At 43.1% G+C, this 15,634-nt stretch overlaps 1 protein-coding gene across 4 annotated transcripts in view; it reads left to right on the forward strand.

The window, feature by feature from the left end:
• Positions 1-3,110: 3,110 nt before the first annotated feature.
• SOCS5 (suppressor of cytokine signaling 5) overlaps positions 3,111-15,634 on the forward strand; it is a 33,631-nt gene continuing 21,107 nt past the window's right edge. For 2 of the 4 annotated variants that reach the window (XM_030269182.4, XM_030269181.4), the window contains exon 1: positions 3,297-3,436. The gene's annotated coding sequence lies outside the window, so the exon portion shown is untranslated. Of the gene's footprint in view, positions 3,136-3,296; positions 3,437-15,634 lie in introns of those variants that run through there. The other 2 variants (XM_072927599.1, XM_072927601.1) reach the window with 2 other exon arrangements.

The following is a 15,634-nucleotide window of genomic DNA, read 5'->3' on the forward strand; positions in this document are numbered from 1 at the left end:
AGGGGCTGCCCAGAAGTTTCCCCAGCAAACTGCTTTTCATTCAAGGGTGTGTGCAGATCCTGAGAAAGGAAGTGACCTGATTTCCTCCAATAGGTTCATTGCAGCCTCATAGTTTGGAGCACCCACAACAGTCCATGGCTTTCTCATACCCTTCCCAGTCTTACTGACAGAGCTCTTCAGAAGCCCAACAATTAGTACAGATGCCCAATTAGTACAGCAAAGCCACAGCAATTTCCATCATGCTTTGAGGGTCAGAGCTGGTCCCTTACACCAATGCTTCCTCACAAAATCAAAGTATGGCTTACAGCTGTGTGGGTCAGGTTAGTGAAGCCTGGGCATGATAACCACCAGCTGCAGTCTTCATCCTGCTGAGCTCTGCCCACAGCCTAATTCTGCTGGTATTAGGAAGTTTTCTTCTTGTTTATAGCATGTAGCAGCCTATTTCCTTTCTTTCCCTCCATTCTACCATCAGATCTTCAAAATGAAACAAAGCAGTTGATTATTTCCCTCCAGCCAGTTATAACTTCTTTGCCCTAGTAGCAGGCCAGAATTTTCATGTAGGTGTTTTCATTAGATGAAAGCTGTTGGCTCATCCTTAATCATGACAAAAATGGTAATATTAAGAAGACCCACTCTACAAATATAAAGAGATGCAGCAAATCTGAGGGTTTATGTTACTAAAACTTTATACTTCTGATAAGTTTTAGGTATCTAGCATAAAAATTTTTACGCATATTGGAAATGAAAATGCTACCATTTGCTATAGAATTAATTAAAAAGTGAAACAGCCTATAAGTTGAGGTTAAAACCGACTTTTGGAATTTTTATACAAATGGAGTCAGTGCTGGATAACTGCAGAAAAGACTGTTGTGGTTTAACCCCTGGCTTCATCCTCTTTATATCTTCCCTTCAGGCATTTATACACAGCAATAAGATCCTCTTCTAAGCCTTCTATTCTCCAGCCAGAACAGCTCCATCTCCTCCAGCCCCTCTTCACAGGAGAGGTGCTCCAATCCCCTAATACCTTAGCGACCCTCTGTTGAACTCTCTCCAGGAGCTTTTTATCTCCCTTTTACTGGGGAGCTTAGCAGGTTCAGCATCACCAGTGCTGAGGACAGGAGCAGAATCAACTCCCTCAACCTGCTGGCAGCATGCAGCCCTGGATACTGTTATCCTTCTCTGCATCAAGGATGTGTTGCTGGCTTATGTTCAACTTGGTGCCTGTCAGGACCCTCAGGTCCTTCCCACAAAGCTGCTGGGACAGCCCCCTGCATGTACAGGCACTAGGGCTGCTGCTCCCCAGGTACAAGACTTTGCATTTCCCTGTGTTGAACTGTTAAGCAGATCCTGGCTATGCTGGCTCTGTATTTATTTTGCCAGTTGTTGCTACCTGTTAGCACATTCTTTCTTGCACTGTTTATGTAGGACTGCCAAGTGGCAATTTAGCTGCATTTGTGCAGGGTGCACATGAATCCTTCATGAGTGCTACCCTGTTCTAGAAATGTAAATTCACACATTGGCCTCATCAGTATCATTTTGAATACAATAACATCAATTATGTATGTTTCATTATATTTTTCATCCTTTTCCAAGGTGCAGAATTGCTTATGCAGTGTGTTATTTCACCTTTGGGTTTTTTTGCTGGTAATGTATATGCTAGGCCGTGTTCTGTAGGTTGAAGTATTTTAAGCTGTCTCCAAGTGAATCCAGGGTGGTTAGCACAGATTCTGCTCACAGGGCAAGTGCTGCACCTTCCCCTGAAGCACTTGGTGGCTTCCACTGAACTTGTTTTAGTTTGTTGACATTTTGTTTGCATTTTGGGACCCCAAACTGGATACACCATTCCACAAGCAGCTAAGCAGAAATAAATAATCACTTCCTTTGGCCTACTGGCTATGCTTCCAGCGGTATGACCTGAGATGCTCTTGGCCGCCTTCACTGCCGGGACACACTGCTGTCCAACAAGACCCCGCATCCCTTCCTGCAAAGCTGCTCCACAGCCCATCAATCCCCACCCGGTACTGTTACAGAGGCCCGTTCCTTCCCAAGTGCAGGACTTGCCAAATTTCCTTGTATTTGTCCTTGCTGAGTTTATAGTCTTCGTGTCAGGTCATTCCCCCAAGCGGTCTGGATGCATTTAAATGGCAGCTCTGTCCTTCAGCACTCACTGCTCCTGCTTCAGCACTGCCTGCAAGCTTGTTGAGCACAAACTCTGTCTCCTGCTTAAAGGTCTCTGAGAAAGATGCCAAGAGAACCGGCTCCTGCCATTCTCTGCTTGCTGCAGAGTAAACCCAAGGAGCCTTCCCTCCGAGCCTGACATGTATGCATCTTTTCCCATCCCACCCTCTCCCTGTGGTGTCCCAGTGTGTCTGCCAGACACAGGAAGATGCGATGTGTTCTGCTACTCGGAACAGCAGCACTTTTTGCGCTTCTGCAGCATAGAGACGTGATCGGATGTTTCTTCACCTGCACTCAGGCCACGCCATGGGTTTTCCCTCCATTATACGGAGGAAGGGAAACTGCTTCGAACGGAGAATTACTCCCAACAACACCGACGTGTCTCCGAGGCTCTCCACGCGTAAGCTTTTCCTGCTCCCTGCAAGGAGCCGCCTGACGCCTGCAGCGCCGGGGCGGTCCTGCTGCGCGGCATCCGGCGCCTCGGGAGCGGGGCTGGAAGGCAGCTTCCCCTCACCGCTCCCGTCCCGCCCTGACGCGGCTGTCGCGGGGAATGCCGGCTCCCGGCGGGGCGGGGGCTGTGCGAAGGCAGCTTCCCCTCACCGCTCCCGTCCCGCCCTGACGCGGCTGTCGCGGGGAATGCCGGCTCCCGGCGGGGCGGGGGCTGTGCGAAGGCAGCTTCCCCTCACCGCTCCCGTTCCGCCCGACGCGGCTGTCGCGGGGAATGCCGGCTCCCGGCGGGGCGGGGGCTGTGCGAAGGCAGTTCCCCTCACCGCTCCCGTTCCGCCCTGACGCGGCTGTCTCGGGGAATTCCGGCCGCCCCTTCCTCGCCGCCCGCCCCCTTACGTCACTCCGCCCGGACCCAAGATGGCCGCCGAGCGGCCGGCCCATTCCCGGCGCGGGCATCGCGCCCGACTCCAAGATGGTGGTCAATGGAGGCCACCGGAGACAGCCTAGCGGGTCAGCGCCAGCGCCGCGGCCCGGTTGGCTGGGCGACGCCCCGCCCCCGCCAACCCGCCGCTCCCATTGGTGCCGCGGGGGGCCAGGCCGGCTCTCATTGGCCGGCGAGGTGTCGCTCCCGGTGTCTCCGCTCCGGGGCCCGGGGAACTGTCTTACATTGGGCGGAGGGAGGGAGGCAGGGGGCTCGGTCCCGTCGCTCCGGGAGCGGCTCCGGCGGCGGGCCCGGGCCGAGGATGCTACGGGCGCTGCCCCCGCCGGGACGGCGCTGAGGCGCCGCTGCCCCCGCCGGGACGGCGCAGCGGTAGGTGCTGCCTCCGGTCGGGGCGCGGGCGCGGCGGGCGGGCGGGACCTGCCTGCGCCGCTCGCCCCCCGGCGGCCACGGGCGCTGCCGCCCGCCGAGGCCGCGGCTCCGTGCGGGAGGGAGGCGGGGGCTGCCGCCCTGTCCCGGCCCGAGGGAGCCGGGGGAAGGCACGGCGAGGACTCGGCTGTCCCCGCGGCCGGGAGAAGGGCGCCCGGGGCGGGGGAGGCGGGAGCGGCGCGGGGGGGCGGCTCCGCGCCGGCCCCGCGGAGCGTTCGCGGCGGAGCCTCGGCCGCGGGGCTCGGACCTGCCCCGGCCGGCCGGGGCTGCCCCGGGTCGGCACCGGGGCGGTCGTGGGGCCGGCGCCGGTCTCCTGTGTCCGAGTCCGTGTGGAGATCACCGGCAGAACGACCACCAAAAAGCCCTCGGGGCGTCCAGCCTCCCGTTAACCCTGCTGCGGAGGGGCGTGCGTTAAGCGTCAGGCCGCCTTCCCTCCCGAGCGCTCCTAAAAGTTTGCGAGTGGTCTTTATAAGCATCTGACTCGAAGTTGTGAATGATTTCTTGGAATTGTAGGAGCAGTAAATCGAGTTATTTTTGCTCTTGTTGTTAACTTTGTAGTTCAATACTTGCACAGAATCACAGTAGCTTGATCCCATGGAATACCTTTCTGTCTCTGAATATTTGTTTCATCAGGGTTGTGTTTCATCTGGTGATGTGGTCTTATGAACCCAGAATGTACATGTCTGTTTCCATTCCCTGAATACGAATGCTTCCCTCTTTTCTTTTTTCCCCCTCTTCTGTAAAGCTTGTTGAAGTTTTCTGCACTGTTTCGGATTGTAAGCAATAAATTTTATGCTGTTCATCTTATGGCACCATATCCCATTCTGTGAGATGTGATCCCTGGCCATACCACACAAACCAAAGATGCTTTTTCACTGGAGCTAATTCCAGTATTGTTTGGGAATGTTACATCCATAGATATCTTGAAGTGTGATCCATGCACCTCAAGACCTTGTGTCATGCAAGTTTGTGCCATTAGAGGCTTCCTGCTGAAGATCTCATGCAGCTCTCAACCTGAGCATAACCCCTGTTACCTTGAATATCCTCAGCTGATGAGTTTGCTGCAGTGAGACATTTGAAAGGAGGCAAGTTTCCAAGTTACCAACCTCCTACTTCATTCAGTTGTCAGTCTGTAAACCAAGATACTCAAATGGACCTCATATCGAAATGATAGCCTTAGCAATAGAGTTTCTGTCAGAATAGATTCAATTCTTTACATTTTCATACATAACTAAATATGGCAGAGTGAAATAGCAATACTTCTTGTGTGAATTATTTGTCAGTCCAAAGCAAACTACAGAAAGAGAGAAAACAAACCAATTTTCTGACCTGGTGGACTGAGCTGATGAAATCTGTTTTGATTTTCCAGTTGGTCTAAATGTCCTGCCTCTACTCTGGTTTTCAGGATTGCGTTAGCAATACAAATCAGGTGGTGAATTCAGACAGTTGGGTAGCAGTAGCTTGACATGACTTCATGTATATGGGAACGTTGGAAAAATGCTGGGGTTAGTACTTGTAGGAATATCTAGAATCTCTCTGCTGTTGCTATTTTAATGATGTTAGGTACATCTGAGAAAGATGGAGCAAATGCAAGGGACTAGAAATCAACTGTGTTCGAGCAGAAAGGGGTTTTAAAGTCTTCTTTGAAACATGTGAAACCTGTCACCCCACAGCAAGGTTCTAGAGAGATGACTGTTCTTCAAATTGGATGTTTCCATGATGGACTTAAAACCCAAGATGGTATAGCATGCATTTTTGGGGCTCATTCATTATGTTTAGAGATGGATTTTAGTCTAATCAAACAATAGTGATGGTTTTTGTTAATAGTTGTAAAGCACCTCATCCTCTGATAGCTTCCTGCAAAATAGCTCAATTTTTGGTAGATACTTCATGGATTCAAATCACTCCATGTAGCTTCCATACAGCAATTTTATCTACTCTTAAAATTTAGTTAAATTTGTGGTATTTTATTTATTGCTGCAAATAGTGAAAACAAATGTAAAATTTAAACCGGATACCTTTTTGTTTACTAAATCTCACATTCCTGACTTTGTAGATGAAAGAACTTTTGATGTAAATGCTCCATCATAAACTCCTAGAATACTGATTTTTATTGCAAAGTATTGGAATACGTTGGCTAGTTAAGTAAATATTGAATAACTGTCTACTTTAGGCTGATTTCCTTGCCTTGTTTCCCCATGAGCTGTGCTTCCTAGTTTCAACCTTAGGGGGAAATTAGCACTTAGTTTTACCTTGTGCTATTTGTGCCTAGAGGCGTCCAGGAGGTGAGGGATTTGGTTGTGTTGAGCAACATGCGGTGCCTCCCCTCCATCTGATCATGGCCTGCATTGTACTGACAAGCCTATCTTCCAAAGATATCCACCTAGTTTAAAAACACATTTTGATTTATGGGGTTTGAGGTCTGAAGGATGATCAGCTTTTCTGATATGCTGACCTATGCATTAGTTTGAAACAAGCATGCAATTGCTCCATTAAATAAGAAGTGCCCTGGACTGATACGTATTTGTGTGGTTTGGTTGTTGGACAACTTATTTTAATCTTTGAGTTACATCTAGTTAAAATGTTGTATTTAAAATTTAGTAAATGTATGCTATACCTTCTGGAGCCCTTATACTTTGTCAGCTTGATAAATTAACTTTGACACACTGAATATTTTTCACCAGCTAACGTAGCTGTTAGTTAAGTTAAATAAAGGCGAAGAGCCCACATGCTCTCTCCATGCATACAGCTGGACATTTCTGTTAAATTTTTCAACAAAAATGAAATTTTGATTGGTTCTTAAAGCTTCATGAATACACTAATTGGTGAATCATCTGATGTGCAGTTTAGTTTCAGGAAATATGAAATGGCTCACTAACTTCGTAGTTACAAGATTATGCAGACCTTCTGAAAATCTCAGTAAGAAAATGTGTGCAGTGGTGGTGGTTGATATTTTTGGCTGTCAGAGAGGTTGGCTAAAACTCAATGCAGTTATGCATAGTCTGCACTAGTTATTTGGTAGGCACTCACTTGAAGAATTATCTGGAAGGAAGAAAGAATAATTTTACAGGTTTATCTGCTCTCAGGACCTTATCCAAGTTTGCAGTCAGGAACCTCTTCAAGCTCTGTAACAGGTCTTGAACGTAGCTGCTTTTCACCCTGTGTTTTTATAGTGCTGTGGTTGTTGAATTCTTCAGCCTTAATGTTGGACAGCTGCAAAACATTTCAAGCCTATCTATGAAAGATTGGGATAAGAAGGAGGGGGAGATGGAGGCTGGCCCAGATAAGTAATACTTCTTGAGGACTCTGAAGTATTTTCTTTACGTAGCTGTATACGGTGTGTTCAGGGCTAGCTGGAGACTACTTGGTTATGTATTATCAACTGAAGTATTTAAACCAGTACTCCTTTCTTATTAAAGTTTGAATCTTTGCAGTAGCTGAAGAGTCAAAGAGGTCAGGAATTTGCTTTTCTTTTTATTGCAGCAGAATAATAGCAATTTCAGTGCAGGACATAACTACTCTGTGTAAACTCAAGGTTTTTACAATAAACATTTTCACTGCTGTTTTAAGTGTATGGAGCATTCCTTAAGATGCTATTGTATTGGAATACCTATAGTGAGCACCAGTTTGTTAGAGGCAGAAACTTTTACAGTGTTTGTAAGTGCTTCAGTGATTTTGGACTGGAGCACATTTACAGATGTATTTGAGATATTGCTTAAAAATGAAGTGGAGTAGGAGCAATCAAAAACCATTTTTCTCCAATACTAAATCTGATATATTTTTGTTCCTCCTCAGCAGAATGAATTCTAACGGCAATTCAACAGTCAGCCTGGCTCCCAAATGAAATAACTTGGGCCTCATTGCTCAGGACTCAAATGTCAATCATAGGATTAAGAATTGTAATTCTGGGATAAAAAATGTCTGGTGCTTACTACCTGATATTCCCATTAGACTAGTGGAGACTCAAGGACTGCAGTTGAATGAATTAGGCTTGATCAAGGCTGTGATAAAAACTGATCAAGATAATCTCTTAGACTTTTGGCCTCTTATAACAAAACTTTAGCTTGTAGTGGTCCTTATGCCAGTTTGATTTAATTTTCTTCATGGAACTTGCCTAGCTAAGGATGAACATGTTGAATTTCATATTTCTTGAAAAGTACTTGAACACGAAATGTCTACCTCCAAGATGTCATTAACTTCTGATACTTAGGATTTCATCTGCTTTGGTACATCTGTTTTTATATCAAACTCCATCCTCTGCCTCTGTACCTTGGGTTTTTGGTTTTGCAGCAAGATGTGTGCAGCACTGTTTGATTTACTGACAGATTTACTTGTGGACAAAGTACCTATCACTAAACTTTGGTGTGGGGGAGTTTTTATATTTGGGATCTGTGAAGGAGATATTTTAATCATTCCACTAATGCACTAACCCATCAATTTTATCAAAATATTTTTTTTTCTTAATTTAGAATTTGCTCGGTAACTAAACTTTCTATTAAGTTGTGTCTTGCAGTGTTTTTGACTTGGTAGGTATAATTTCTCATTTGTTGATCTTACTCGTGGCTTGGAAGAAGAAGGTAGCAATGTGTTTTTAAGCTGTCAAAGAGTTGTGGTGGTAAAATCATTAATGGTTAAGATTGAGAGGTCTGGCTAAGGGGTTATCTTTAGTCAAAGAACGTTCCTTTCTACCAAAAGCTAGCAGTCTGATTGTTTCCAATTTTGCATCTCAGATAGGATAGTACAAGGCCATCCCTGTAGACTCCACCACGAGCCATCTCCATATTGCCATGTTATTTACTGCCAGAGTCCTCCTTAGAATTGTATATGTTTAGCAACAGACTTACGGAGTCCATCCCTCCCAGGGGAGGTACCTGGCTTTGTTAACATTGATGGGATTGCTTTTCTTTACCTTTTTCTGAAACAATGTATGGTTTGGGTCTCAGCAATCGCTCGGCAGAGAACCAGGAAAGATGCTCTCAATGTTCTCTCACTGTGATCATAGTTAATAAAGCTTCTGTTTGACCTGTCTTAAATTGTGCTTGTGTTATTACCCACCTGAAGTCCCGGGATTCTCTGACACAGTTTCTCCATTTCAACCAGTTCCTTTAATCCACACTGTTCTAATTTCTTTTTTTCTCTGGGTTAGTTGGTAGTGGGTTAAGGGAGAAGGGAGACCAACTCTGGGGTGTGTGACAGGGTGTGGGGGTACAGAGGGGTGACGGTGTTATGTTGTCCCTTCAGACTGCAGTGACTTGTTCTCTCTTAAGTCTGTCTCATATAGCCACACTCATAATGTAAGAAAAGTCTCTTGAATCCAGTGAGTGAAGTTTCTGCTGCCAGTAGCTCACTGGATATTTTGGCAGGTTCTTGCCAGCAGTTTAACTCATTTGGATGTTTGACATGATCTAAAACTTTGGCAACAAACCTGATGTTTGATTTTTGCTTTAGTTTTATTGTTCATAGTACATTGAGACCTTAATGTAGATTGTCACAGTGATGGTAGATTGGAATATAAGTCATATTTAAAGTTTCAGTCTCAAACCAGTTTTGTCTTCAAAAATGTGTATGGTTTATCCACTAAATAGATTCCTCATACTTACTGTTCTTAAGATCTGGTAAACTTATTTATGGAAGCAAGAACTTTGACAGCAGGAGCTCTGGTTCTTACAGATGTAAAAGAGATTGTGTCATAATTCAGATTTAAATTATGATATTGAAAGTATTGATTGTATATCTTGGAGAATGCTCAATACTACTTCTGGGTTTAAAATGCTGAACTGCAGAGTGCTGACTCTGGGAGAGGGTATGACAGCTGTGTTAAAAAATAGCTCACCTGTTCTTGTCTTCTCTGCTGAGCAGCATGTATTGGCCAGACAGGTTTTTTATTAGGTGTACCCTCTGATGGTCAGGGCTATTCTTATGTTACATCCCATTACTGTATTTCAGGAGTGTGTCGTCTGCCTGTCAGTATTTGCTGACATGATTAGCATATAGCCTGGTTTGGCAATTAACAAATTCTGTCCCATCTGAGTTATGACATTGTAATTGATGGTTTCTTTCCATAACTTGGTTCTCTTTAGTTGAGAATGTTTGATATGGTCGTTTTCAGAAAATCTGGCTTTATACTTGACACTTAGCATAATGTGCACTGATTAGTTGTAGAAATACTGATTTTTTTTTTTAACCCCTATTGACTTAATCTATTTGAGAAAGAAAATCCATTATTTGTTCTTTATGAGAAAGATAACTTAGCAATTAGTCTTCCAGTATGACAATTCCAAATTAAATTATTTTAGGTCTTCTGTAGTTCTTTCATGTCTCAGTTAAATTATTTTCAAGTTCACTTAATCTACACAGTAGTCTACATTAAAGAGGTATTTTTATTGAATTGTATTCTAGCAAAATTTATTTGAATAAACACAGACTTTCAGACTGACCTGATGACCTCCTGTTTCCCTTTACTGGAACTAAAAAGATAAAATTTGAGAATCTGTCAGGAGTTTTAATTTTTATAATACTCAAATAGTTGTGCTGTGAGAAGGGAGAGAGCTGTTTTGCCTCCAGAGTTTGTGTTGCCCAGTATCAACTGTTATGTGCAGATGATATGGTTTTGTTTTCTCAAATTCCTTGGGGTCTGAAGCATTTGTTAGAAGATTTAGCATAGGACGTCGGATTTAGGGGACTGATGACCACTGTGTTGAAAAAGTTTTCTGTATTGATGTTTGTCCAACAGTTGTGAAAAAAATAAATGAGGTTTGGTGCCTTAAGGTACAGACCCAGACCAGTGGAGCAACTGTATCTTAGTATCTTAGTAGGCATCTTGTATCTTAGATCAAGGTTTGGACTTAGATTCAGTATGGCACTAGTTTTGGGGGGAAATGGTGTTCTGTAGTTCTGTATAATTCAGGAAAAACTGACTTTTTGTTGATTGAACTTACACTTGCTTTCAGGTCAGAACCTGATTTCTTAACCAGCTTGAAAGTTTGAAATGTCCTTGCTTTGTCCCATCCCCACATTTCATGATTACTGTCTTATTTTTTGGTGACTGATGTTTAGCTTTTTTCACAATTAGTTTTCATCAGAATTTTAAGAATGGGAAAAAATAGCAATGTACCATTGCTTGTCTCTTTGACAGTACCTATATTTAAGTACATATGGAAATCCCTGTTGCTATTGTGCTCTATAGGAACTTTACAGCCCTTTATCAGCAATAGCTTATGTGGGTAGAGAATATTCTCCTGGAGTGTCAGAGATGACAATAGATAGCAGTAACTGCAAATCTTCAGCTTATTTTGGAAGTGGTTTTTAAAATAGAAATTATTTGGGTTTTAGTCCTGGAAGTTCAAATTATCCCGTTATGAAACTTCTTTTTTTTTTTTTTTCTGTTATTCAAGTAATTCAGTAGAAGCAAAACCTGCAGAATTTCTACATAGCCCATGAATTCTGTATTTTTTAAGCATTAGTCAAATATGAAATGTTCATCAGTTTTGCACCATGATAAGCCAATTGTCTCAATGCTAGTAAAGTTAATGTGGCATACTAATAGTATATCTGTACATGGATGAGGAATGTGTGATCCTTGTACTTACTTTAAAGCCTGTAATAAGTGAAAATCTTGATTTGACAATTTCATTGACAGTGGCATGTGTAATTTCACACAAGTTTCCTAATGGGACACCTGCAGTGGTGTTTTCTGTTTTCCTGAGAAATACAGAGACACCATGATTTTTGGTTTTACTTTGTTCAGAGAGCAATAAGTAAAGCAAACCTGAAAACTGTAGAGAAAAGAGAATAATGTTATGTAAGGAGATAAAATGCCATACAGTTACAGTTTATGATTTATTCTTTACTATGAAATTTCATAAAGTCGTATTTCTAATTTTTTACTAATAAAGCTTTTTTTTTTTTTTTTGACAGAAGATGAGCAAAGCAGAAGTTTTACCCTTTTTGTTATGCAGTACAAATCTAGAAGGAGAATGTTCAGGGTCCATTCTCAGTTTTCCCCTATAAACTCACCACTTGTGTCTCATTTTCTGGGTTCTCACAAATGCTGGGCTTGGTTTCTTCTTTTACTCGTAGATTTGCTTTTCTTCATCCTATTAAGTTATAGCTGGAATGCCAGAAAATCTACTTTGCAATTTAATTTTGGCTGACTTCAAGAGGGTCAGTAATTACAGTTACTGTTTCCAGCAAGTTGAGTTTTTCCAGAAGTCTTTTTATGCAGAATGTGACTGTGGATTAATTGAACATAAAAATGAGTCAAAAACCTTTTTCTGCCAAAGGCAAATATAGGAGTAGGTGCTAGTAAGGTTTTCAAAACTCTGTTACCTAGGTAATTTGTAGATGTAGCGCGAGCTGTTGCCCAAAGAAGTATAAAACTGATTTAATTTAGTGAGAAAGTTACTGGAGTACAGTTCACCTGTAAAATAGACAGCAATTCTCTGCAAGTGTTTTAGTGTTCACTCTTACAAGCAAATTGATGTTGAGATATTTTTAAAACCTACTGCCGCCAGGCTTCCCGTCAACAGTAAGGTCGTCATCTCTAAAGCATGGTACCCTGTCTTTTTTCAAGTTATTCTGAATTCAGAGAGGACAGTAAGTTAGCAGTTGTTGATTTAAGAATATGCTGACATCATGGATGACATACCTAACAGAACTTCTTCTCTTCTGCCTTGCTTGTTTATGTGCCTTCCTCCGGTCTGGAGGGGCTGAAGAGGCAGCAGTGGTGCTCGGAGGCAGCAGGATGACGTACTTCAGGCATTCAATAGCGTGTGAGAGTACTCAGCTGATCCCTCTCTTCTGAAGGATGTTTAGTTCTGTGGTTTCATTAATCACTGTAAGTTTTCCTTATACCCAGGATGCACTTTTCTTTTATAAAACCATCATAGTATTGCAATAAGGAATGATCCAAAGGGAAGCATTCTGCAAACATAGAGGAGTTTGTTGTTAGCATGGGAAAATAGTCCTGGTCTTTGCTGTTGGAAACCCTTGTGATTTGTATATAGAAATTGTAGTGTTACCGATACAGCTACGTATGAAAATATTCTCGTCTTTGATTTGGGACAGTGATGAAAGCCAAATCTGGAAAAGAATGTCAATGTACAGAGGTAATTCTATTACAGAATCTCACTAGGTGGGCCTACCAGTATAGCACTGTTTGCAAATTCTTTAAGTGTAGCTGAATCCAATATTCCTAATCTTTGTTTCCTACTCATTTGGCTTTGAATGTGCATTTTGTCGTCTTACTAATTTTGGAGTTGAACCCCGTATTTAGCTCTAAAGGGAAGTGATGCTGCTACACAGGAGCTGAGCCTGAGGCTCAAATAATGTGGAAGGTTGGTACTCAAAAGGCTTTGCACAAACATACCTGTCCTGTGTGTGCAGGAGTCAAGTAGAGAGGGGTAAACTGTGTGTTCATGCACTCTGCTTGTTGTGTGGGAGTAGAAAGAAAGAAGACAGACTTGAGCCTCCTTGGTGAGGAGCAGCAGCAAAGGAACGTATCGTGAAGTGAGGGACGTGGAGTTCTGTGTCATCCTTGCCGAGCTGAAGTTGGCAGGAGCACAACCACAGGTGCTGTGGTGCCAAACCTGTGTGTGATCTCTGGGTTGTAGCACAGTGCCAGCCTGGTAAAAGAATTTTTTTATTTCTGCTTTTGTATCTTCCTCCCTTGTCATCCGGTAGAAAGGACATATGACCATGGAAATCTGTTGTGGGAATATGTTAAGTCCTTGCATGCAGAGGTGGGCACAAAGCTGGTGCGAGGCCTGGAAGCAATGTCCTGTGAGGAGCAGCCAAGGGCTTTGGGCTTGTCTGGCTTGGAGAAAAGGAGGCTGAGCATGACCTCATTGCTCTCTACAGCTCCCTGAGGAAGGGAAGTGGAGAGGCAGGTGCTGAGCTTTTCTCCCTAGGATCCAGAGATGGGATTGTGGGAATGGTTCAAAGCTGCTCCAGGGCAGGTTCAGACTGAACATTGGGAAGTATTTCTTCAAACACTGGAACAGGCACCCTAGGGAGGTGGTGGATGCCCCAAGCCTGTCAGTGTTTCAGAGGTGTTTGGACATTGCTGTTAAAAAGTGCTTTAACTTGGTCAGCCCAGAATTGGTCCAGCAGTTGGAGCAGGTAATTATTGTAGGTCCCTCTCAACTGAAATACTCTATTCTCTAGAACAAACAAGCTAAAAAAAATCCCCAACAACACAAAAGAGTAATTAGACAAAGGTAACTTTATACCAAATGTAGCTGTGTTCAAAGATATTGCAATTGTAGGCTGGGTGCAGGTAGTGCTGGTGTCATGACATTTCAAATAGTTTAAAATTGCCCATAGTGGGAGTTGAACAATGGTAACTGGATGTCAAGAGTTAATGACCACAGCGATTTCTGGTTTTACTTATATATAATTGGAATTTAAATAGAATGTCCAGGACTGCTGGTAAGGGAATCAGAAGAGTGAAGGAAAGACTCTCCTTGTGTATTTTCTTACAGTTGAGTTGGGGTTTTTCCCATCTTGGGACTCTTTGAGGGGCTTATGGACTAAATATGGACTTTAGCTCCTGTTTACTGTAGGCCTAAATGTCCTCTACTGTCAGTGTTAACTTAAGAGAATATTGTCTTTGTATATGCCCATGTTACTTCACTTGTGCACTCTCTTAGGATGGAGCATGACATTGTTTGAGATCAAAGCTGTGAAGTCTTCCAGCTGAGTGTGTCTCTGAGGCTTGCAAAGGTCGCTCTGATTTACCTTCAGATTTTTTCAGGAAAAAATAAGATTGTGTAGAGTGTTGATGTTACCTGATCACAATGAGTAAACAAGCAATTGAAATTTTTAGGAAGGAAGATAGTATCATGTTGTATTTGTGTTTGCTGGCTCCATCCTGTGCTGTCATTTCACCGAACCTGACATTGCTCACCACACAGATAACTCTTAGAGTGTCCAGCTGTTCACTGAGCAGTTTGCAAAGTCAGAATGGACAATTTGAAGAGTTTGATTTTGCATCACTGACAAAGCATCCTATTTTGGTTTGCAGCTGTAAACTTCTGTAACAAAGAGCATTGCTGCTTGAGTGAAAATGGGAGTTCACACAAGTCATTGTTCTCAGTGGTGTTCTTCCTTCATCTGTTTCTTCCATAGATAATAGGAAGTGTTGGAAAAATTTTAAGAGATGGTATATTCGATAATTTATAACTTTCCTCATCTCTAATCTCCTAGACCAAAATACTTTAAGCCTTTTCTTTGCCTTGAGTTTAATTTTGTTTAAAGCTCTTTGCCAAAATTCTTCATGTGTTTTCAGAAACAGAACTAGAATAATTGTGCCATTTTTTAAATGTAAATCTCTACTTTGAAATGTTATAGTGCACCTCTGAACTGGAACATTTACATGAAATTTGTCTGTGGGCAGCCTCTGGCTGAGCAGTATTGTTTTAATTTTACATTAAAATCTGTCAAAATTGAGCCAATTCTCTTCTTGAAAATTTCTGATCTGGACGTGGCAGTTTTTTGTTTTGGTTTTTTTTTTTTTGTGGGGTACCCTGGAGACTGTCTGCATTCTGTATGCTCAGCAGGATTTTTCTTTCAAGTACATTTCTGGGCTGCAATAAGCTGTGCAGAGCATGGGAGCCAGAATTGTCCCAAGTTAATTTGGGGATTGTGGGGGGTCCTATGGCACAAAACCAGCTGGGAAATCTCTGAGACAGCCCTGACCTGTGTCAGCTCCAGAATCACGCCCTTATTCCTCCTCCTTTCCTGTCCCATCAGCTCTGCAGTATCTCCAGACTCCTGCCAACACCAAAATTTTGACTGTGACTTTTTGTTAAGACTCAAGAGAAGTTGAGGTATCCATACTGGGCTAAAGCTTGGCTTCTTCTGTATCCGAATACCTTTCTTACTTCTGAGCACAACAAGGATGTCACTCATCACACTCGTGTGGCTCTGGTTGTAGGGGGGATGCTCAGTCACTTCCCACACACAGGGTACATGAGCCAGAAAAAGCTCACTATGATTCTTCAGAGACCTTCACAAATAAAATCTTAAAAGACTACCAGGCTAATGAACCTATAGGTATTTTTCTTTAGGAGTTCCAAATTGGACCAAGTTTGTCTGAATTGTTATAAGGATAGCAGAAGATACTCCACACAGAGGCTGCAC

This window comes from Taeniopygia guttata, chromosome 3 (assembly GCF_048771995.1).
Source record: "Taeniopygia guttata chromosome 3, bTaeGut7.mat, whole genome shotgun sequence".
NCBI lineage: Eukaryota > Metazoa > Chordata > Aves > Passeriformes > Estrildidae > Taeniopygia > Taeniopygia guttata.